Source organism: Salvelinus sp. IW2-2015, linkage group LG4q.1:29 (assembly GCF_002910315.2).
Source record: "Salvelinus sp. IW2-2015 linkage group LG4q.1:29, ASM291031v2, whole genome shotgun sequence".
In the NCBI taxonomy this organism is placed as follows: Eukaryota; Metazoa; Chordata; class Actinopteri; order Salmoniformes; family Salmonidae; genus Salvelinus; species Salvelinus sp. IW2-2015.
This window is the reverse complement of record NC_036842.1, coordinates 68,143,546-68,169,064: the sequence shown is the minus strand read 5'-3', so window position 1 is coordinate 68,169,064 and position 25,519 is coordinate 68,143,546. Positions and strand designations below refer to the sequence as shown.

Genomic DNA, 25,519 nt, shown 5'->3' with positions numbered 1-25,519 from the left:
CTTTGACACTTATGAAATGCTTGTAATTATACTTCAGTATTCCATAGTAACAGCTGACAAAAATATCTAAAGACAAATTAATATTTGCATCATTCTCAAAACTTTTGGCCACGATTGTACATTTGAACTCAGTTTTTCACAATTCCAATTTTTCACAATTTGACCCAATTTGAGTATCAATGGAGGTTTTGTAGAGGTAAGCCATCATATTAGCTCAACCAAATGGCTGAGTGGTTTCCACTTAAATGCTCACGGAGACAGGGGTCTATTTATTGCATGTATCTCAGAGGATCCGTGTGAAGCATTGCTGGAGGATGTTCTACTTTGCTGGGTATTTTTAGCTAGAGTAAAAGGAGCTGCTTTCTCCCTCCCCACTCCGACGAGGGCAAGATTGACCATTTGTCAGTATCTGTACCTTCAAATGACAGAGGAAAGCCTATATCCTCTCTGAGTCAGGGTCAGTGGAGACACAACAGACTGCTCCTCGTTACTGTTGGAGATATATTTCCTGTATGCAGGGGTCAAATGGTGAATTTCCTGGTTGTTTAATGTTGCTGGTGGCTGAATTGTTGGCCTTATTTATAGTACAGTGGGCCTCCAAAACCATATTTTATTCCATTTATGCTGTACTTTCAAAGCCGCTACTGATGACCTTACAAAATCCTTGTACTGAATTAGATTTTGTGCAATGCATTTGTTGTAGAGAAGGCCAAACATGGTTCATTGTTCATGGACACAAGGCCAGTCTGAAGATGTGTTATTATTGGAAGAGTTTCAATTAGTTTCATCACAAAATTAGAGTGAAGGCCTCAGATTAATGGTTAATCATGGTGGTTGTATTTAGTTCAGCACACAAATAGGCCAAACTATGGCTAAGTGTTTTGAAAAGGGAAGTGGGTTAAACAAGGACATCTTGTCTTGATATGCAAAGACTATTAGGAAGGTATTGTGTTTAATTTTGCCATTGCCTTCTGTGTGCAATTGCTTGAGTCTTATGTGCAGCATGTTTGTATGAATGTATTATAGTGATACAGAAAAGCGTGTGATTACAGTATGTTTACTACTACAGATTTGCTCTCCTCCTATCCATCCTATTCATACAAAAAGTATTTTTGGTTTCAAAACCATCTGTGGATGTGGATTCATCTGACAGAGTGAAGTAACTCCTGTCTCGTTTGATATTCGGAACCCAATGTAGTTAAAGCAGCAGCATACCACCCTGCATACCACTGCTGGCTTGCTTCTGAAGCTAAGCAGGGTTGGTCCTGGTCAGGCCCTGGATGGGAGACCAGATGCTGCTGGAAGTGGTGTTGGAGGGCCAGTAGGAGGCACTCTTTCCTCTGGTCTAAACAAAGATCCCAATGCCCCAGGGCAGTGATTGGGGACACTGCTCTGTGTAGGGTGCCGTCTTTCGGATGGGACGTTAAACGGGTGTCCTGACTCTCTGAGGTCATTAAAGATCCCATGGCACTTATCGTAAGAGTAGGGGTGTTAACCCCGGTGTCCTGGCTAAATTCCCAATCTGGCCCTCAACCATCACGGTCACCTAATAATCCCCAGTTTACAATCTGTCTCTTATACACATCTAGATGTGTATAAGAGACAGCTCCCAGACAGTCCTAACAAAATTCTTGATTGAGAAATTGCTCGTACAGTTGAAGTCGGAAGTTTACATACACTTTGGTTGGATTTATTAAAACTCGTTTTTCAACCCCTTCACAAATTTCTTGTTAACAAACTATAGTTTTGCCAAGTCGGATAGGACATCTACTAACCGATGTCCTAACATCTACTAAAAAGTCATTTTTACAACAATTGTTTACAGACAGATTATTTCACTTAGAATTTGCTGTATCACAATTCCAGTGGGTCAGAAGTTTACATACACTAAGTTGACTGTGCCTTTAAACAGCTTGGAAAATTCCAGAAATTGATGTCTTGGCTTTAGAAGCGTCTGATAGGCTAATTTACATAATTTGAGTTAATTGGAGGTGTACCTGTGGCTGTATTTCAAGACCTACCTTCAAACTCAGTACCTCTTTGCTTGACATCATGGGAAAATCAAAATAAAATCAGCCAAGACCTCAGAAAATAAATTGTGGACCACAAGTTTGGAAATTGCTCCCAAGGATGAACCAAACGCCTGAAGGTACCACGTCCATCTGTACAAACAATAGTATGCAAGTATAAACACCATGGGACTGCGTAGCCGTCATACCGCTCAGGAAGGAGACGCGTTCTGTCTCCTAGAGATGAAGGTACTTTGGTGGGAAAAGTGCAAATCGATCCCAGAACAACAGCAAAGGACCTTGTGAAGATGCTGGAGGAAACGGGTACAAAAGTATCTATATCCACAGTAAAACGAGTCCTATATCGACATAACCTGAAAGGCCACTCAGCATGGAAGAAGTCACTGCTCCAAAACCGCCATAAAAAAGCCAGACTACGGTTTGCAACTGCACATGGGGACAAAGATCGTACTTTTTGGAGAAATGTCCTCTGGTCTGATGAAACAAAAATAGAACTGCTTGGCCATAATGACCATCGTTATGTTTGGTGGAAAAAGAGGGATGCTTGCAAGCTGCAGAACACCATCCCAACCGTGAAGCACAGGGGTGGCAGCATCATGTTGGGCGGGTGATTTGATGCAGGAGGGACTGGTGCACTTCCCAAAAAAAGATGGCATCATGATGGAGGGAAATTATGTGGATATATTGAAGCAACATCTCAAGACATCAGTCAGGAAGTTAAAGCTTGGTCGCAAATGGGTCTTCAAAATGGACAATGACCCCGAGCATACTTCCAAAGTTGTGGCAAAATGGCTTACGAATAACAAAGTCAAGGTATTGCAGTGGCCATCACAAAGCCCTGACCTCAATCCTATACAAAATGTGTGGCCAGAACTGAAAAAGCGTGTGCGAGCAAGGAGGCCTATAAACCTGACTCAGTTACACCAGCCCTGTCAGGAGGAATGGGCCAAAATTCACCCAACTTATTGTGGGAAGTTTGTGGAAGGCTACCCAAAACATTTGAACAAAGTTAAACAATTTAAAAGGCAATGCTACCAAATACTAATTGAGGGTATGTAAACTTCTGACCCACTGGGAATGTGATGAAAGAAATAAAAGCTGAAAGCCATTCTCTCTACTATTATTCTGACATTTCACATTCTTAAAATAAAGTGGTGATCCTAACTGACTTAAGACAGAGATTTTTTACAAGGATTAAATGTCAGGAATTGTGAAAAACGGAGTATAAATGTATTTGGCTAAGGTGTATGTAAACTTCCGACTTCGACTGTAATTGTGTACTGTAAGTTTGTGATCTGATCTAGTGAGGATGGTTGGAGACATGAGATCAGCTTGCGTCTGACATGCTCTCTCCTCTCATCTCAGCCCAAACAATGCACCATGAGGTCATACTCACTCACACACACAGAAAACACCAGTATACAGTACATAGGTCGCAGGTAAAGGTGAATAATACCATTGGTGTGGCGGATGATAAGGAATGTGGATGGATATGTGTCTGACAGCTGGCTGTATGAATCAGAGTTAGTGGTTCAGTAGGACTGACACAGATCACCCCCCCCCCCCCTCATCCTCAGGCCACTGTCATGATGATGTCAGCCAGCTTTACTGCAGGGTTTCGGTTAGGAAAATGCGGCGCTGGACATTTGAGAAATTTACCGGACCCATACGCATTGGGTGCGTAATCTGATTATGGCGTCCACCCACCTTGCTCAGAATGACATGAATTATCATAATCTAAATGTGATTTATCTTAACAGAACATGCAAGTCAGGATGCAAGGATGTGGTCCTTCTTACCGAATTCCGTGCCCACATTTAGGCTAGTTATGCTCAGCCAACAACAGTAATGAACAGCAAAATCAGTAGCCTATGCCAATCTACTATCCCCGTAGTAGAAAAGTATACCTATTCTATTGGTCAGCTATTGGTCAGTCGAGAAAGAAATATCCTATTCCAAACAGACTCTGGGACAACAGATCCTAAATTCATTCAACCAGTAGGCCTGGCTAGGTCACAGAACCTTTAACTTAAAATGTTGATAACCTATTATTTCTTCACATTATAAGTGCAGCACTATGCACAAGGCAGTATGCTACGTGCAAATGTTTGTTTCATAATGCAATTAGCAGAAAAACACGTTGTCAAAAGCGAGCGTTTTCATGTGACAGAGATTAAAATATTGTTTAGAAATGTACAGTTGTGGCCAAAAGTTTTGAGAATGACACATATTAATTTTCACAAAGTCTGCTGACTCAGTTTGTATGATGGCAATTTGCATATACTCCAGAATGTTATGAAGAGTGATCAGATGTGCCACGATTGTACATTTGTAAGCTCAGTTTTTCAGGCCACATTCCAATTTTTCACAATTTGACCCAATCGTTGAGTATCACATCGGGGAGTTTGTACGAGGTAAGCTCATCATGATTAGCGTCAACCAAATGGGCTGAGTGGTGTCCACTTAAATGCTCACGGAGACCATGGGGTCTATTTTGCATGTTTATCCAGAGGTCCGTGTTGAAGCATTGCTGGAGCGATGTTTCTTACGTTTTCGCCTGGGATAATTTTTAGTAGTGTAGAAGATGGAGCTGCTTTCCCTCCCCACTCCGACGAGGGCTAAGATTGACCAGTGTCAGATCTGTACCTTCAAATGACAGAGGAAAGCTATATCTCTCTGAGTCAGGTCAGTGAGGACACAACGACCTCTCCTCGTTACTGTGGAGATATATTCTCCTGATCAGGGTCAAACTGGGTGAACTCTTGCCCTGTTGTTAATGTTGCTGGTGCTGAAGTTGTGTGGCCTTATTTATAGTACATCGGGCCCCACAAAGACCTATATTTTATTCCATTTATTGCTGTTGATGCTTTCAATGCGCTACTGAGACCTTACAAAATCGCTTGTACTTGAATTTAGAATTTCTTGTGCCAGAATGCATTTGTTGTAGAGAGGCCAACATGGTTCATATGTCAATCGGCACACAGGCAGTCTGAAGATGTGTTGATATTGAAGAGGTTTCAATAGTTTTCATCACAAACATTAGACGTGAAGGCCTCAGATTAAATGGTTAATCATGGTGGTTGTATTTATTCAGCACACAAAAGGGCCAAACATGGCTAAGTGTTGAAAAGGGAGTGGGTTAAACAAGGACATCCTTGTCTGATATGCAAAGACTATTAGGAAGGCTTTTGTTTTAATTTCGCCAATTGCCTTCTGAGTCAAGCTTCAGCTCTACTGTGCAGCATGTTGATGAATGTATTATGTAGGTCATACAGACAAGCGTGTGAGTTACATGCCATGATTACTCACTACAAAGATTTTGTCTTCCTTCCTATCCATCCTCATTCATACAACAACAAGTATATCGTTTTGGTCTTCAAACCATCTGGTGGGATGTGGATAATCGTCACAGAGTGAAGTATAACTACCTGTCTCGTCGATCATTATCGGAACCCAATGTATAAAGCAGCAGCATACCACCCTGCAACCAACTGCTGGCTTGCTTCTGAAGCTAAGCAGGTTGTCCTGGTCAGGCCTGGAGGGAGGACCAGATGCGCTGGAAGTGGTGTGGGGGCCAGTAGGAGGCACTTCTTCCCTGTCTTAAACAAAGATCCTAATGCCCCAGGCAGTGATTGGGGACACTGCTCTGTGTAGGGTGCCGTCTTTCGATGGGGACGTTAAACGGGTTGCCTGACTCTCTGAGGTCATTAAGATCCCATGGCACTATATCGGTAAGAGTAGGAAGTATAACCCGGTAGTCCTAGGCATTAAATTCCATCTGGCCTCAACCATCACGGTCACCTAAAATCCCCAGTTTACAATTGGTCTTTCATCCCCCTCCTCTCCCTGTAACATTCCCCAGTTGGTTGCTGCAAATGAAACGGTTCTCAGTCAACTTACCTTGTAAATAACGGATAAATAAAAAAATAAAATAAAAAAGGCCCAGTGCCATTAAAAACTAGATTTTTCTGTGTTTTATATACAGTATATATATTTCACACCGAGTTGATAATACTGTGAATATGATAATGCCCTTTTAGTGTAAGAGCTTTTGATAAAGATTGCCTAAAATTTCGCCTGTTTTGGTGGATGGATTTTGGCCTGCCTGGTGAATCATATAGTTAATAGACCATAAGAAAGAGTTCCAAACTCTCTGCCAAGACACTAGTTTTCAGTTTCCCCTCCCTCTCGCCACTCCAGACAGTCCTAGACAAAATTCTTGATTGAGAAATTGCTCGTACAGTTGAAGTCGGAAGTTTACATACACTTTGTTGGATTTATTTAAAACTCGTTTTTCACCCCTTCACAATTTCTTGTTATACAAACTCTATATTTTGCCAATCGGATAGGACATCTACTAACCGAGTCCTAACATCTTACTAAAAAGTCATTTTTACAACAATTGTTTACAGACAGATTATTCACTTAGAATTTTGCTGCTATTCACAACTTTGCATCAACTTCATGTAATTGTCAATAAAAGCCTTTGACACTTATGAAATGCTTGTAATTATACTTCAGTATTCCATAGTAACATCTGACAAAAATATCTAAAGACACTGAAGCAGCAAACGTTGTGGAAATTCATATTTGTGTCATTCTCAAAACTTTTGGTCACGACTGTAGAAAGAGTGGAGATCTAATATGCAACAAACTAACATGGGTTGCTAATATGACAAGGATAGTGCCTTTGGCTACTGGACAATGAAAGAAAGTTTATTTAAAATAACTTGCCCCACGGATATGGTCGGATTTTGTCTAGGCTACTTTAAAGCAAGGTAAGACATGCCTCATAATATGTATTAACATTTTCAGGTTTCCAACAATTATGTATATATGTTTCCAAAATGCATACTGCCTACAGCTCACTGCAAAGTGGTGTGTGATGCGCTGATGAAACCTGCCTTCCGTTGCCTATGCACTGCTGTTTGAGATGTTGTACAGTAGCAGCAGCTGTCTGACAGACTGTCCACTCAAAGGCTCTGTATCTATCTGTATGCTGTGCGCGTGTGATAAATAAGACATAGTGAATTTACACACACAGCAATTTTATTCCACAAAATTATGCAAATTAACCTAGACTGATAAGCATGACCGGTCAAATGTATTTACATCTGCTGGTATTTCCATAAATGAATAGGCTAACAAGTATTATTTCAAAATGGGATTTTTTCTTCTTCTCCAGGCCTGTCTGTGCCAATTTTATTTAAAATCGGCTTTTAACATTTTTTATATGCCAAAATCCGGTTAACGGAAACACTGCTCTGCTGTCTTCTGCGAACACCACTGGGTGCACATCCAAGATGGATCAGACCACATATAGAGTACTTGTAGGGCTTCGGTGACGGCCTTCCTATTATTTATCGGCCAAACAAAAAGCTTAGAAAAAATGAGAGTATTCTGATAAATGAAATGGAATCAAGGTCAAAAACAGCTATCCATCTCCTCGAAAACAAAAAAGGACTCCATTATGGCAATGTTGCGCTTCTCTCTGCTTCTGCACTGAAGCTGACTGGTGCGTGCTACAGTAACTCTAGAGTTTGACTCAGGTTGTAATTGGAGTAATATGCACTATTACCAGAGGGAGAGGACAGCGGGAGAGAGGAGCATCATGTAATGTGACAGTAATTAAGGAGAGATCATGGCTATGGTGGGGTTACAGAAACAAACATCAGAGTCTACGACCTCCCTCTCTGAACAGCTCTAGAGCAAACATGCTTTACCTCTCTGCACTGATTCAAATGGGCATATGAAAATCAGTGTGCTGCTGCTTCCAAAGGCTAACAGACAGTTGGGATACTCCCTGTTCCTGTCTCTCACACACGGTAAAACCAGCACAGACGCCATACAAACACAATGTGCCTGGCAGAGCTTTCCCCTGCACTTAGGTACACCTACAGTAACACATACTGTACTGTACAGAGTGACGTACAGAGTGACTTACAAGGAACAAAGCTTAGAGAATTATTGTTCAGGGAATCGTATACCAACAACTACAATATGAATGGATCTTGTGATTGAATTATTAGTTGTGCATCGTTAAACATATGGGTAATTATGATTTGAAATTGAATCACCATTAATACAGCACAACATGTACTGTAGTAGGTCAATCTGTGTTGCTCTGGGAGATATCCCCTTGCCTTCAGATCAAGAGACTGGGAGCATCAGAGGATCAGTATTTAGAAGCATGCTCAGAGCATTGCCTGCCAGTCATAAATCCTGGCCAGTGTGTCATGTCCTGTAAATCAGGTAACTGCAATCACTGGTCCAGCCTCTCCTCTCCAGCTCACAGCCATCCTCTCTCTTGTGCACAATTTTGTTTGAATCCCTGTTAGTGAGCATTTCTACTTTGCCAAGATAATCCACCCACCTGACAGGTGTGGCATATCAAGAAGCTGACAACATGATCACTACACAGGTGCACTTTGTGCTGGAAACAAAAGGCCACTCTGAAATTTGCAGTTGTGTCACAACACAATGCCACAGGTAACTCAAGTTGAGGTCGCAATTGGCATGCTGACTCCAGGAATGTCCACCAGAGCTGTTGCCAGATAATTGAATATCTCTACCATAAGCCGCCTCCAACGTCATTTTAGAGAATTTGGCAGTATGTCCAACCGGCCTCACAACCTCAGCCCACGTGTAACCATGCCAGGTAAAGGTCGACATCCGGCTTCTTCACCTGCTGGAACATCTGAGGCCAGCCATCTGAACAACTCATGAAACTGAGGAGTATTTCTGTCTGTAATAAAGCCCTTTTGTAGGGAAAAACTAATTCAGATTGGCTGGGCCTGGCTCTCCAGTAGGTGGGCCCGGCTCCCCAGAAGGTGGGCCTGGCTCCCAAGTGGCTGCGAAACTGTCCAATCATGTGAAATCCATGGATTAGGGCCTAATCAATTTAGTTAAATTGCCTGATTTTCTTATATGAACTATAACTCAGTAAAATCTATGAAATTGCATGTTTCGTTTATATTTTCTTTCAGTATACACTACCGTTCAAAAGTTTGGGGTCACTTAGAAATGTCCTTGTTTTTTAAAGAAAGCACATTTTTTGTCCATTAAAATAACATCAAATTGATCAGAAATAGTGTTATTAGACATGGTTAATGTTGTAAATGACTATTGTAGCTGGAAACGGCAGATTTTGTATGGAATACCTACATAGGCTCATTATCAGCAAAACACCAGTCTCAACGTCAACAGCGAAGAGGCGACTCCGGGATGCTGGCCTTCTAGGCAGAGTTGCAAAGAAAAAGCCAGATCTCAGACTGGCCAATAAAAATAAAAGATTAAGATGGGCAAAAGACTGGACAGAGGAACTCTGCCTAGAAGGCCAGCATCCTGGAGTCGCCTCTTCACTGTTGACGTTGAGACTGGTGTTTTGCGGGTACTATTTAATGAAGCTTCCAATTGAGGACTTGTGAGACGTCCATTACTCAAACTAGACACTATAATGTACTTGTCCTCTTGCTGAGTCAAACCTTGTTATTCTCTGATGGAAGAAGGTCAGAGAGAGATTATGTTTTTGGCCCATTGTTTCCACATCACTGACTCTGCCCCCTGTTGCCATGACTCTGCATTTCCCACCTTTTCCTTGACATATAAGGCTGAACAGCGGGGGCAGGCTGGGCCACTTCAGTTACCACAGGTTCAGAGCTGCCACTCCCTGCAAGGTCATCCTCATAAAAGCATTCACTGCTGTGCTTAACATTTAAAACAAAGTCTGCTTTCAAATGTCAGATAAACAAAGTTAGTATTAAGAGCTCAGCCATCTCGGAGGCAGGAAAAGAGATTGAGAAGGATGACTGATTCATTTTGACGGAGTGTGCCTGAAAAATTAAAACACCTCTCAGTAAAACTGTCATCTTAATTTTACTGCATCAGTGAGGGTGCTATGTGTAGGAGTGCTTTATAAAACTGTTACATTGTATAAACCTGAGACCTGTTATTTCTGTACTTTAAACAAACTGAAGTGAAAAGGTAAAAGTACCAACCACTGCTTTGAGAGGAGCCTTGCTCATTTTGGTGTTCAGCTGGTATGACCTGTCCTTTTATCTAACCACATTACTACTGCTTGTACATCGTTCCAGAACCCTGGCTACAGACAATTACTGCTGTGGACCAATTATCCTCTCACAGGACTCATGGCCTGAAAAAAAAGTACAACTTTCCTACACGCCATGGAGGCAAGGAAACCAAACAAGACTAAACAAGCCAGCAGATAAAGCACTCAGGCAAAACTCCTCTCCACACATTGAATTAGGCAGGCAGCGTTTTACTGCATGTTCCCTTTCAAGATAATTAATGATTGGTCAACATCCACAGTGAACAATAAAAGGTCAAAGCAAACTAACAGCACCTCTCCTCCATTGTTTAATGAACACTGAGCACATTCCAAACACACTGCATCTCTGTGCCACTTCCAGCAGGTTTGCTTTTCTCTCAGCAGCACGCTCTGAAAGCAAAGGAGAATCAAATGTTTAAATTGGCTGGAAAAGGTGTAAACAAACAGCTTCTTCTGCAACAAATATTATCCACTTCAGAAAGTTATTCTAAAGGTACCGTGTGCTGGAGGCCTGCTGACAAATTGGAAGCCATTTCTTAAGATAGCTACGCAAAGACACACTTGGCTGATTTTGTTTCCTCCAATGTTCCCATACAATCCCTTGAGAAGACACACAAATACCAAAATACATGTATTCCCATTCCTACCCTGACAGCTCAGTTATGCCAATACTCTAATTTATTGAAAATAAGGATTCATTTTTTGTTACATTTCTTATTAAGTGAAAACTAGCACAAACCATGTTCATCAACATCAGACACTTTGTCCGAGCAAAACATCCAGAGCACAATATGGCAGAAAGTGAGAGAAGGAGGAAGAAACATAGCCTTCTCCCAATCATTAAGCATTTTACCCATACAATTTCAACCCCCTTTTTTATGGTTAGTCTCAGATGGGGTCTGGGTGTGTCACATGCTGACAGCTGAGAACCATTAACTACCGAGCCAACATCCACATTTTCCCTCTGATTTAAGCCCACCAACCAGAGCACCCATGACCTGTACTGGCCACATATCCAAACATACTTTATGGAAAGAACAGAAAAACTCCCTTCGGAACATCTGCCCCCACAATGTAGCAGAGAGGAAAGGTAATCTACTTGTTTGTGTTTACTCCTTGGCATACAGCTCGGTCACAGAATTTGATACCGTTGTGCACTGCAATTAAACATTTTTGAAAGTCATCTAGGCATCAAATCAGAACTCCCTTTGTAAGCACTTTTCACCTAGAACTGCATTTATACCCTACAATCAGACCTTAGGCCTAGTCCTGTTTCTGATTAAAAACATCCAGCAGAAATCCAGCTCAAACATCCGATCAGCTCAACACATCCCTCTCCAACATAATTAGGCTCCCACATTCATTGTTCAACACATGCTTTATATCTGAAGGGTCACCTGGGATGTGCTTGGGTCTGTAAGCTTCCTACAGACAGTGCTATAGGGTAATAGGGAAGGGTACAATGAGCCCCTCCAGGACAGGGCAGGCCAGGGCTGGTGGCTGGACTGACAGACGGACCTACCGAGGAGCTACAAGAGCAGCTACAGGATTAGTGATTGGAGCATATGGAGGATCCTGCCGCACTTAGTTAAGGACACTTTTTCATGCTCCACATCTGTGGGATGCCTAAGCAACCTTTTGTGGAATACCCAGGTAAGGTGGCTTCTGTCTGCTCCGTGCAGTGAAATAACCATTAAAAAGGTCCAATGTAGCTGTTTTTACAACATCTCAATATTAAATCATCGTTTAAAATGGTAAAAAATATACAAAAATAGCTTCTTAGGAAAGAATAATCTCTAAAGCTAGAATTTTGCTCAGACTGTCTGGAAGTGGCCAGAATGAGGAGGAGGAAACTGAAAACTAGCTGTCACTGGCAGAGATGTTTGGAATTCTCTTTCTTATTGGTCTATTAACTAATGATGTCACCAGGCAGGCCAAAACTCCATCCAACCAAAACAGGCTGAAATTTCAGGCAATCTTTTCAAACAGCTCTTACACTAAAAGGGCATTATCATCATTTTCACAGTATTATTACAAAGTCATAGTGTAGAAATATATATAAAACACAGGGGGGAAAATATCACCTTTTTGACAGCACTGGGCCTTTGCTGTACAGTTAGCCATTCACAGCACCAGGCCCAAGCGAAGATTGACAAAGACAATCAATGGTCATTGAAGTTTCTCTTGCTAATCGCTGCCTACACACTCACAACATTTCAAGTGAAAGATTGTGACTGGAGTCTAGAAGAGTAACTTTATTTCTTATTTTGTGAGCTTTTAATTTAAACTTCAATCTCATTTGATTATCATTATCCCTTGATCAGAGAGAGAAAAGACCAAAGCTTACCTTATTGCTGAAGCATAAAATGCCCAAGGATTTCAGCAGATTTTAAAGCTGGAAAGAAACAAAGACTCAGTAAGAAAAAGGAAGGCAATATGCACGACTGACAATATAATACTGCTGAATCATGGATTCTCAGTAGAGCACATTCTGCTGCTATATTGCTACTGCATGAACCAGGAATACTAGCATGTATTGTCTCAAAACATACACCCAGGGATCAATCAAAGCAGTGTGTGGTTTATCTTCATTCTTGGATGACAGGGTAACATAAAATGGAAATGTAATTACTTTATATCTTGTTACAAAAACAAAATAAACATAATTATACATATTACATTTCCCAACAGCACAAGTGGTAACATCATTAGGTAAGCTCAACGCTTGGCTTTAAAATGATCAATGGTTAACCTGTGCAAGAGGATGTAATTACAGAGGATTATATTTGGTATTTACCAAATGTGTCACTCAGCCACTGCGTGTGGGGACTGTTGGAAAACAATCAAACACTTACAAGTTTTATTAGTCGTATGTAAAGGATACACATGGTATGAACTGTCCAACGAAATGCTTACTTGCAGGTTCCTTCGACACTTGCGTGGGAATATCTGACTCCGAGGGGCCTTACAATTAAGGAAGTCATTAAGACAGCATGGGTGCAGTTGAATAGCAGTGTGCATGCTGCACGAACCAAGGCTGTTTGAGCTGACCATTAGGAGTGGGACAGGGCCATACTGTAGCAGGACAGGCTCTCCACTGGGTCTGGGATAGGAACTCCCCTCACCACAGGGGCAAGCTCATACTGTAGGCTGCAGGAAGAATGCCTGAGGCCAAGTGCTCCCCTGAACCCCTCTCTCTAACCTGATTACTGTAATGAGCTTAGAGACTGCTGAACGCACAGCACCAGACACACATGCAGACAAACAGACCGCCTGCCTTCCTTCCTCATTGGCAGATGAAGGGGTCTCAGAGCAAGGGAACTGTAGGCCTCATTGTACCTCATAGATGAGAATGCACTAGCAATGCATATTAAAATCAATGTACTGTATGAGATATACAGGTAATAAATGCAAGCAGCCCCTACGCACAATTCAGTATGCGTGACAAAATGTCAGAAATTGCCAAACTGCCATAGAAAATTAGGTCAAGAGTTAATGGAGATAATGCACTAAATACTTACACAAAATACAGTTGCAACAGTGTTCAGGATTAGTGTTATATAATGCTTTAGGAGACAGAAGTGCTGGTTAATTGTGAAATAGTGTGTCTATCTTACAGTGTGTAACAAAACAGATTTTGCTCATATTCTTTATTCCCAAAATATGATAAATAGCAAAGAGGGTCATCACAAACTCTTTTCTCCCCTTGTGGGTAGTTATAGGGGGTAGTTATAGGTTAACATCCTATAAATATACATGCTAAACAGTATCCATAGTGTAATCTCAAAATTACTATTACTAATCATTTCTGAAGTTGTACAGTACATACACTTTGCTTGGGCACAGGGGAGTGCAATGTTTTCTACCATCTAATAAATATGCATAGTGCCCCAACTAGATAAACAAACAACACACACTAAAGTACTATGTCAACAACCCTGAAAGAACATGAGGGAGGTAGACATATTAGTTGAAATAAGATACAGTTTACAGGGGTGGTTATTTTATTCTTCAGAATCAGTGAGTCATTACATTTAGCACACCGACTCCTCCTCTGCACAGTGAAGCACTTACTGTAGAAAGGAACAAACTGTCAAACAGTTCACTCCTCACATCTGCAAAAGACCTGAGGATTGCCTGTCCATGTTATACATTGTGGAAGCCAACCTATGTCATCATCTCAAAAAAAATCCATAAAACTGTGATGATTTATAATTCTTTAACTTCCTAGGGAGGAATAAAGAGCTGTCATAGAGGAAGACGTTCCGTAAGCAGTAAAAGTAATGGAGAAGTTATGGGAGAAGAGCCCAGTCTTGACATTGGTTGGATGGAGCTAACCCAGCAGAGGACAGGAGTACTTCCTGATGGCTCCCTGCAGCAGCTGTGGGAGGAAGCTGGGGCCTGATCACTGCTCAGAAGGGAGGAGGACAACATGTCTGTTGGAATGAGCCCCGATTCGAAAGACTGATCAATGTTTTATTATATGGTCTTACTTCATGTTTCAGCACTCAATCCACAACCTGGCAATTTGTAATGTTACCAAAATATACAGCAATTCTCTTAACATACTGAAAGTAGCATACCTCTGAAGTGTGCGTCACTGTCTACGTCAAGTGTACAAAAACATTAAGAACACCTCGTTTCCATGACAGACTGACCAGGTGAATCCAGGTGAAAGCTATGATCCCTTATTGATGTCACTTGTTAAACCCACTTCAATCACTGTAGATGAAGGGGAGGAGACAGGCTAAAGATGGATTTTTAAGCCTTGAGACATTGATTGTGTATGTGCCATTCAGAGGGTGAATGGGCAAGACAAAACATTCAAGTGCCTTTGAACGGGGTATGGTAGTAGGTGCCAGGTGCACCGGTTTGTATCAAGAACTGCAACACTGCTGGGTTTTCACTCTCAACAGTTTCCCGTGTGTATCAACAACGGTCTACCACCCAAAGGACATCCAGCCATCTGTGAAAAGCATTGGAGTCAACATGGGTCCATGCCCTGTTCTGAGGGCAAAAGGGGAGATGCATCTCAATATTCAATATTAGGAAGATGTTCTAATTATTTTGTACACTCAGTGCATGTCCACACAACATCACTGAATGGATTCCAGGGACATGGAGTAGCACACGTGTAAATATGTACCAAGTTTAGTGAAATTTAAGAACATAGAGATAGGCCTAAATATATAATTTCATCGGTTTTGGTGCTGGTGACATTAGGTCCCTTCAGTGACAGCTAAGTAATATTCTGAGAGCAAGAATAGGGTCTGGGACAGACACTCAAGGGTGTACAGTATCTATTCTTTGGGGAATGTGGTTGCAGGAATGTTGTGTACTACAATCATATACGCAGACTATCTGTCAGTTGACGGATGAAATGTGTATTAGTCTACTTTGCTTCTTATTTTTTTTCAATTACACAAATATGATCAACATGCTCATACTGCATTTCCTTCATTTATTAGGCTTACTATCAACAGCACTTCATTTACGAAGACAATCCATTTGGAGAATCTTGCGGTCGTAATCCTTATCCTTCGCACAAGGATAGCAGCCATCTACATTACCTTTACTTCTTTAGTCTACTGACTATCGCTTGTAGACTGAAGCGGTAAAATAAGACAAGGCATTCTTCAGGAAATAATACCTGACACACTAGCTCTGTCATTTTCATCATGTTTTGGCTTCAGAGTAGTCTAGGCCTTTAAGGCATGATAACAGGGGAAGGGACTAATTTGTGAGATATACTGATGTGTAGCTAGAGAATGTAGCAGCAGCTATCTGTGACTCATGCTATATCCAGCATTACTATAGTGTAAGAGATCTTATCACGTGTTGCAAATGATAACACTGCCTTTGAGCTGATTTAGATTAAATAAACACCCTTATTCAAAATCCCTCTCCGTTCCTGTGAACGTTTGCGGCGCTAGAGCATACAGACATTTTGGAATATGAGTTGAAGTTTGAGCAGCAGCAGTAAATGACAACAATGTTACAAAAAATGTTTAAAAAGTCAGCTGACCATAAATCATTAATGTGTTGAATGATCATCTACTGATGGTTTTCCTTTTGTTCTTGTGATGATCTGGAAGGCATTATTGGTCTGTGTGATATATTATCTTTGTCATTATTAGTATAATCTATTCTTATTCACCCAGTTCAGTTAGAGTGGTGCCTGTGAGACCTGGTGCCAAGATAATAAACAGCTGCCAAATCTTTACCACTATGAACTGGGGAACCAGTCAGATTAAGACCATTCACAGCTCTATCTGAAAACAATACACCAGGGTGAAAACATAACAGGTAGACATCATTAGCATTCCTTTAGCTGCATAGGCTAAATATTAATCTGCCACTGATTCTGGGCTAAATGTATCCCAATTCTCTAGTCATCGGACGGAATTCCTCTCTTCCACAACAAGCCCAGACTTAAATGCCACACACTTCAGGCTCAATCACTTGAAAACACCCACCATAATCCATGTAGTAAGCATGCACCTAGTGCTGTTATGCGTTGTCAAAGTCCATAACACTGGCAGCAGCTTAGCGCATAGCCTCACACCTCTTTGAATCATAAGTGTCTCAATATTTGGAGCTCAGCATTTGGCTGTAGCTGCTTACCGAGGCTCCTAATTGCCTTAATGAGTTCGCAATTAATAAACACTGACACAGACTTCAAATCAAATGCAATACTTATTATTTTAGCATAGTATAGTGACAATTCATTATCCCGACCACACACACAACCACCTACTGTTAAAACAATACATTCATTCTAGGGCATGGAAAATATCTAGACTGCACCATCTAGAAGTTTTATAGATCTATTAATGTGGACAAACACCTATGTATTTCAATGCATGTTACATAGTGTAGAAATAGGACAGAGCTGAAAATGGTCAAGTTGAACAACACTTAAATATATATTTTTTTGATTCCACAAACAATTGTAAGCCAAACAGCTGCAATAGGATTGAGAGTTTGCTCAACATTTGGGCATATAATGTAGCTGAACCAACATACATTCTCAAGTTGAATTGTATGTCTATTCAACTCAACTTGAGAATTTATCTACCATTTGGTATTTTATTAGGATCCACATTAGCTGCTGCTTTACTCTTCCTGGGGTCCACACAAAACATGAAACATAATAAAGAATGACATAATACAGAACATCATTAGACAAGAACAGAACTACATACATTTTTTAAAAGGCACACGTAGCCTAGATATCAATGCATACACACAAACTATCTAGGTCAAATTGGGGAGAGGCGTTCTGCCGTGAGGTGTTGCTTTATCTGTTTTTTGAAACCAAGTTTGCTGTTTATTTGCGCAATATGAGATGGAAGGAAGTTCCATGCAATAAGGGCTCTATATAATACTGTACGTTTTCTTGAATTTGTTCTGGATTTGGGTACTATGAAAAGACCCCTGGTGGCATGTCTGGTGGGATAAGTGTGTGTCAGAGCTGTGCGTAAATTGACTAGGAAAACAATTTGGGATTTTCAACGCATTAATGTTTCTTATAAAAAGAAGAAGTTATGCAGTCAGTCTCTCCTCAACTCTTAGCCAAGAGAGACTGGCATGCATAGTATTTATATCAGCCCTCTGATTACAATTAAGAGCAAAACGAGCCGCTCTGTTCTGGGCCAGCTGCAGCTTAACTAGGTATTTCCTTGCAGCACTGAACCACATGACTGGACAATAATCAAGATTAGACAAAACTAGAGCCTGCAGAACTTGCTTTTTGGAGTGTGCTGTCTAAAAAGCAGAGCATCTCTGCTAGACCTCTCCCCATCTTTTGATCTTGACCCAAACTGCTACAGACCTATATCTATCCTACTCTGCCTTTCTAAGGTCTTCGAAAGCCAAGTCAACAAACAGATTACCGACCATTTCGAATCCCATCATACCTTCTCCGCTATGCAATCTGGTTTCAGAGCTGGTCATGGGTGCACCTCAGCCACGCTCAAGGTCCTAAACGATATCTTAACCGCCATCGATAAGAAACAATACTGTGCAGCCGTATTCATTGACCTGGCCAAGGCTTTWGACTCTGTCAATCACCACATCCTCATCGGCAGACTCGACAGCCTTGGTTTCTATAATGATTGCCTCGCCTGGTTCACCAACTACTTCTCAGACAGAGTTCAGTGTGTCAAATCGGAGGGTCTGTTGTCCGGGCCTCTGGCAGTCTCTATGGGGGTGCCACAGGGTTCAATTCTTGGACTCTCTTCTCTGTATACATCAATGATGTCGCTCTGCTGCTGGTGAGTCTCTGATCCACCTCTACGCAGACGACACCATTCTGTATACTTCTGGCCCTTCTTTGGACACTGTGTTAACAACCCTCCAGGCGAGCTTCAAACCATACACTCACCTTCCGTGGCCTCCAATTGCTCTTAAATACAAGTAAAACTAAATGCATGCTCTTCAACCGATCGCTGCCTGCACCTGCCCGCCTGTCCAACTCACTACTCTGGACGGCTCTGACTTAGAATATGTGGACAACTACAAATACCTAGGTGTCTGGTTAGACTGTAAACTCTCCTTCCAGACTCACATCAAACATCTCCAATCCAAAGTTAAATCTAGAATTGGCTTCCTATTCCACAACAAAGCATCCTTCACTCATGCTGCCAAACATACTCTTGTAAAACTGACCATCCTACCAATCCTCGACTTCGGCGATGTCATTTACAAAATAGCCTCCAATACCCTACTCAATAAATTGGATGCAGTCTATCACAGTGCCATCCGTTTTGTCACCAAAACCCATATACTACCCACCACTGCGACCTGTACGCTCTCGTTGGCTGGCCCTCGCTTCATACTCGTCGCCAAACCCACTGGCTCCAGGTCATCTACAAGACCCTGCTAGGTAAAGTCCCCCTTATCTCAGCTCGCTGGTCACCATAGCAGCACCCCCTGTAGCACGCGCTCCAGCAGGTATATCTCTCTGGTCACCCCAAAACCAATCTTCATTTGGCCGCCTCTCCTTCCAGTTCTCTGCTGCCAATGACTGGAACGAACTACAAAAATCTCTGAAACTGGAAACACTTATCTCTCACTAGCTTTAAGCACCAGCTGTCAGAGCGCTCACAGATTACTGCACCTGTACATAGCCCATCTATAATTTAGCCCAAACAACTACTTCTTTCCCTACTGTATTTATTTATTTTGCTCCTTTGCACCCCATTATTTCTATCTCTACTTTGCACATTCTTCCACTGCAAATCAACCATTCCAGTGTTTTACTTGCTATATTGTATTTACTTCGCCACCATGGCCTTTTTTTGCCTTCACCTCCCTTATCTCACCTCATTTGCTCACATTGTATATAGACGTATTTTTCTACTGTATTATTGACTGTATGTTTGTTTTACTCCATGTGTAACTCTGTGTTGTTGTATGTGTCGAACTGCTTTGCTTTATCTTGGCCAGGTCGCAATTGTAAATGAGAACTTGTTCTCAACTAGCCTACCTGGTTAAATAAAGATGAAAATAATAAAATAATCTTTGCAACCATTGACTCTATATGTTGTGACCATGACAGTTTACAATCTAAGGTAATGCCAAGTAATTTAGTCTCCTCAACTTGTTCAACAGCCACACCATTCATTACCAGATTCAGCTGAGGTCTAGCACTTAAGGAATGATTTGTACCAAATATAATGCTCTTTGTTTTAGAGATGTTCAGGACAAGTTTATTACTGGACATCCATTCCAAAACAGACTGCAACTCTTTGTTAAGGGTTTCAGTGACTTCCTTTGCTGTGGTTGCTGATGCGTATATGGTTGAATCATCAGCATACACGGACACACATGATTTGTTTAATGCCAGTGGCAGGTCATTGGGGCGGCAGGTAGCCTAGTGGTTAGAGCGTTGGACTTCAATCGAATCCCCAAGGTACAAATCTGTCGTTCTGCCCCTGAACAAGGCAGTTAACCCACTGTTCCTAGGCCGTCATCGAAAATAAGAATTTGTTCTTAACTGACTTGCCTAGTTAAAGGTAAAATAAAAAATAAAATAAAAATTGTACAAATAAATGCCCTGTGGTAAACCACACTTTACATGCTTGACAGAGACGCTTTCAGTAAAGAAAACCATTTGAGTTCTATTAGATAGATTGCCATATCATGGATTCAGAGCTTAAGTTTTTTCAACAACAGGTTATGGTCAATAATATCAAAGGCTGCACTGAAACATAACAGTACAGCTCCCACAATCTTCTTATTATCAATTTCTTTCAACCAATCATCAGTCATTTGTATCAGTGCAGTATATGTTCAGTGCCCTTCTCTATAAGCATGCTGAAAGTCCGTTGTTAATTTGTTTACAGAGAAATAGCATTGTATTTGGTCAAACACAATTTTTCCCAACAGTTTGCTCAGAGCTGGCAGCAAGCTTACAGGTCTGCTGTTAGAACCAGTAAAGGCAGCTTTACCACTCTTGGGTAGCGAAATTACGTTGACTTCCTTCCAGACCCGAGCACAAAGACTTTCCTCTAGGCTCAGATGAAAAATATGACAGATAGGAGTGGCTATAGAGTCAGCTACCATCCTCAGTAGCTTTCCATCTAAGTTGTCAATGCCAGGAGGTTTGTCATTATTGATCGTTAACAATAATTATTCCACCTCTCCCACACTAACTTTACAAAATTCAAACTTGAATATGAATTGTTCACTGTTTGTTGAGGGCATTTCCTGCCTAAGTTTGCCCACGAAATAATCATTAAAATAAATTGGCAACATCAAATGGTTTTGTGATGAATAATAATCTGATTCGATGAAAGAATTTGAATTTGTCTTTCTGCCCATAATTTCATTTAAAGTACTCCAGCATCCCGGAGTCCCCTCTTCACTGTTGAGGACTTGTGAGGTGTCTGTTTCTCAAACTAGACACTAATGTACTTGTCCTCTTGCTCAGTTGTGCACCGGGGCCTCCCACTCCACTTTCTATTCTGGTTTTCGCTGTTCTGTGACGGGAGTAGTACACAGCGTTGTACAAGATCTTCAGTTTCTTGCCAATTTCTCACATAGAATAGCTTTCTTTTCTCAGAACAAGAATAGACTGACGAGTTTCAGGAGAAAGGTCTTTGTTTCTGGCCATTTTGAGCCTGTAATCGAACCCACAAATGCTGATGCTCCCAGATACTCAACTAGTCTAAAGGCCAGTTTTATTGCTTCTTTAAATCAGCACAACGGTTTTCAGCTGTGCTAACATAATTGCAAAAGGGTTTTCTAATGATCAATTAGCCTTTTAAAATTATAAACTTGGAATAGCTAACACAACGTGCCATTGGCACACAGGAGGGATGGTTGCTGATAATTGTCCTCTGTACACCTATGTAGATATTCCATTAAAAAACTGCCGTTTCCAGCTACAATAGTCATTTATAACATTAACAATGTCTACACTATTTCTGATCAATATGATGTTATTATAATGGACCAAGAAATGTGCTTTTCTTTCAAAAACAAGGACATTTCTAAGTGACCCCAAACTTTTGAACTGTAGTGTATATTATTCATGTTTGTGTAGCATAAGATTAATCAAGTGCCTTCAGAAAGTATTCATACCCCTTGACTTATTCCAGATTTTGTTGTGTTAAACTGAATTCAGCAACCTCACCATCTACACCTCACCATCTACACACAATACCCCATAATGACAAAGTGAAAACTTGTAGCAAATTTATTGCAAATGAAATACAGAAATATCTCCTGTATATAAGTATTCACACCCCATTTGTCAATACTTTGTAGAAGCACATTTGGCAGTGATTACAGGTGTGAGTCTTTTCGGGTAAGTCTAAGAGCTTTGCACACCAGGGTCCTCAATTATCAATCATTACTACAGGTTTATCCAGGGTTTTGGACAGGTGGCTGCTCCCATTACCTCACTGCTGAAGGGGGGGCCGGTGCGGTTGCGGTGGTCGGCGGAGGCGGACAGAGCTTTTGGTCGTCTGAAGGCATTGTTTACCTACGCTCCCATATTGGCGCATCCGGACCCCTCTTTGCCATTCATAGTGGAGGTGGATGCGTCCGAGGCTGGTGTTGGAGCCGTGCTATCACAGTGCTCGGGCACGCCCCCGAAGCTTCGCCCCTGCGCTTTCTTTTCGAGGAAGCTCAGTCCGGCGGAGCGAAACTATGATGGTGGGGATCGGGAGTTGCTGGCTGTGGTAAAAGCTCTGAAGGTGTGGAGACATTGGCTTGAGGGGGCGAAACACTCTTTTCTCATCTGGACTGACCACCGTAATCTGGAGTACATCCGGGCGGCGAGGAGACTGAATCCTCGTCAGGCAAGGTGGGCGATGTTTTTTTTTACCAGATTTCGCTTCACTATCTCTTATAGACCAGGTTCCCGTAACGCGAAGGCCGACGCACTGTCCAGTCTCTATGATACCGAGGAGAGGCCCATCGATCCCACCCCTATACTTCCGGCCTCTTGTCTGGTGGCACCGGTGTTATGGGAGGTGGACGCGGACATCGAGCGGGGCATCTCGGTTAGAACCTCCTCCACCTCAGTGTCCAGCGGGTCGGAGGTACGTCCCGCTTGGTGTTCGTGATAGATTGATCAGGTGGCGAAGGTGAGCGATGACCGCCACCGTAGTGAGGCCCCCGTGTTCGCACCGGGGGACAGGGTCTGGCTCTCGACCCGAAACCTACCTCTCCGCCTGCCCTGCCGGAAGCTGGGTTCGCGGTTCGTGGGGTCATTTAAAGTCCTGAGGAGAATAAACGAGGTGTGTTATAGGTTACAGCTCCCCTCTTACTATCGTATTAACCCCTCGTTTCATGTGTCTCTCCTCAGGCCGGTGGTAGCTGGTCCACTACAGGACGTTGAGGTGCGGGAGGTCCCTCCGCCCCCCCTGGACATCGAGGGGGGTCCGGCGTACACTGTACGGTCCATCCTGGACTCTAGACGTTGGGTGGGGGGCCTGCAGTACCTCGTGGATTGGGAGGGGTACGGTCCGGAGGAGAGGTGCTGGGTGCCGGTGGAGAACATCTTGGACCCATCTCTGCTGGGTGAGTTCCACCACCTCCATCCTGATCGCCCTGCGCCTCGCCCTCCAGGTCGTCCTCGAGGCCGGCGTCGGTGCGCTGCGGGCGCCGCTGCGGGAGCCGCTGCGGGAGCCTCTCCCTGTTCGGGCGGCGCTCGGCGGTCGTCATCGCCGGTCTACTAGCTGCCACCGATCTTTTTTCCTTTGGTTGTCCGTTTTGTGTTTCACCTGGTTTCATTTTGGTTAATTAGGGGGGGGTATTTATATCGACATTTCCTTTGGGGTTTTGTGTGGGATTGTTTTCGTTTGACTGTCAGTGAGTTTGGGTTTCGTTTTCCCTGGACTGTGTCTGAGTGGGGTTTCGTGGCTACTGCTGTAGTCTGGTGTCTGTTATTTTTTGAGCTGGTTGAATAAAATGCCCTTTTCTTCGGAACTTGTTTCTCCTGCGCCTGACTCCACACCTACATCTCCTTGGGGAGATCTGACAGGTTTTTTACATGGACGATACATTGGAGATAATATACGACAACTACTAGAAATAATAGAACATCATGAAACATCTAAGAAGCCAGGCCTGGTATTTATAGCAGATTTTGAAAAGGGATTTGATAAAGTAAGACTGGATTCTATTTAAAAATGCCTGGACTTTTTCAATTTCGGTGATTCTCTTATAAAATGGGTAAAAATAATATATAGCAACCCCAGGTGTAAAATAGTAAATAACGGCTACTTCTCAGAGAGTTTTCAATTGTCAAGAGGAGTTAAGGGTGTCCGCTGTCACCATATCTATGCGTTATGGCCATCGAAAAATGCTAGCATAGGATTAGAAATCCAAGGCTGACTCAAGTTTTATATTAAGTCTCATTGAAGATCTAGATAACTTTTCTGTACTCTCTGGACTAAAACCTAAGTGTACAATATTACGTATTGGATCTTTAAAAAATACAACTTTCACATTACCCTGCAGTTTACCTATAAAATGGGCTGATGGTGAAGTAGACATACTTGTGTTACGTTCCCCAGTTTCTGTGTTGTAGTTTGTATTTGAGTGTGTGTGTTTCAGGAGATGGCTTCCTGAAATGCTCCCCAAGCAGCTGATTGGTCGGCTCCAATTGATGATTGGAGAGCTGACCCCGCCCCCTCGTCAAGACGCAGCTGTCTTTAATTACCAATGTCTTCTGAAGCTATAAAAGCCAGTGTTCTGTTGTTCAGAAGGGAGAGATCATAGGCAGGCTGAGATCATTGCTGGAGAATTTGATTGTGATATAGTGTTGGTTGTTTATCAGAAAGCGTTGGTATGTACTGTGTTAGTTGTTGCTGGGAGCAGTTGGTATGTTCTGTGTGAGATTGTTGCTCAAATAGAGCTTATTTGATGTCCTTTGTTTATTAGTTTGTTTGAGTAATTGTTTGATATTCTGTTTCATTTGTTCCCAGGGGGGAAAGGGAAGGCACCTAGGGAGTGCTTAGGCAAGAGGCCCGCGGGCATACATATACCCGTAGTATATTCACTGTCTAGGCACACTAGGTAAGACCTGGGCGGACCACCCCCTGTATTTTGGTTAGCGCACCAGGCGGTGCTAAGTTGGGTAAGTAGTGGGTAGGCAGGTTAGATAGGAAAGGGGGGGGCTTTGATATTTACTTTCTTTGCTTTGGTTCTGTCCAGCCCCTTTTCCCCATATTACCGTGTAAAGGAATAAAATCCTAGTAAATGGTAAATTCAGCCTTTTGTCGTCCTTTCTCGCACCTACAGTTCATACCTCTTTTGCTTCACGGGGAGTTGCGTTGCAGCAGGGTGTTGCGTTCCCTCTTCTCAGAGGCGTGCGTAACAACTTGGTATTCATATATACTCAAAATATATAAATAAGTTCCCCACAATGAATTTGAATACAAAACTTGTAAAAATAGACAAGATGCTGCAACCATGGAGAGGTAAATACCTGTCTATTTATGGAAAATTGCCCTGATTAAATCCTTAGTCATATCTCAGTTTACTCACTTACGGCACTGCCATAACGATTTGTTTTTCAAATGATATGAGCAAAAATATTTTGCTTTATCTGGGACGCTAAACCAGACAAAGTGTACCTATCTATATAAATGAATAGGGTGGGTAGAGAGTATTAAAAATAAAAGCACAAAACCTCTATCCAAAAGCTTCAATTATTCATAAGTTTTACTTGAACCCTAAATGGTTCTCAAGTAGATTACTAAGAAAAGCTCCATTATTTAAAAATTGCCTTTTTGCCTTTGTGCAGATTGCCATGTCTCATTTTCGCTTAATTGAAAATTATACTTTTTTCAAAGTCTCTCTTTTTAAAACAAGCATTGCAGAGCTGGCTACAATTTCAATTGCATCCCCCTGAAAAGATTGAACAAATATTACAACAAATATTATGGCTGAACTCAAATGT

At 42.0% G+C, this 25,519-nt stretch overlaps 1 protein-coding gene across 1 annotated transcript in view; it reads right to left on the bottom strand.

Annotated features, from left to right (window-relative positions):
* Window positions 1–25,519, bottom strand: part of LOC111960987 (talin-2-like) — a 132,362-nt gene that overhangs the window by 71,537 nt on the left and 35,306 nt on the right. The window contains exon 2 of the mRNA XM_070439726.1: window positions 12,446–12,493. The gene's annotated coding sequence lies outside the window, so the exon portion shown is untranslated. The remainder of the gene's footprint in view (window positions 1–12,445; window positions 12,494–25,519) is intronic.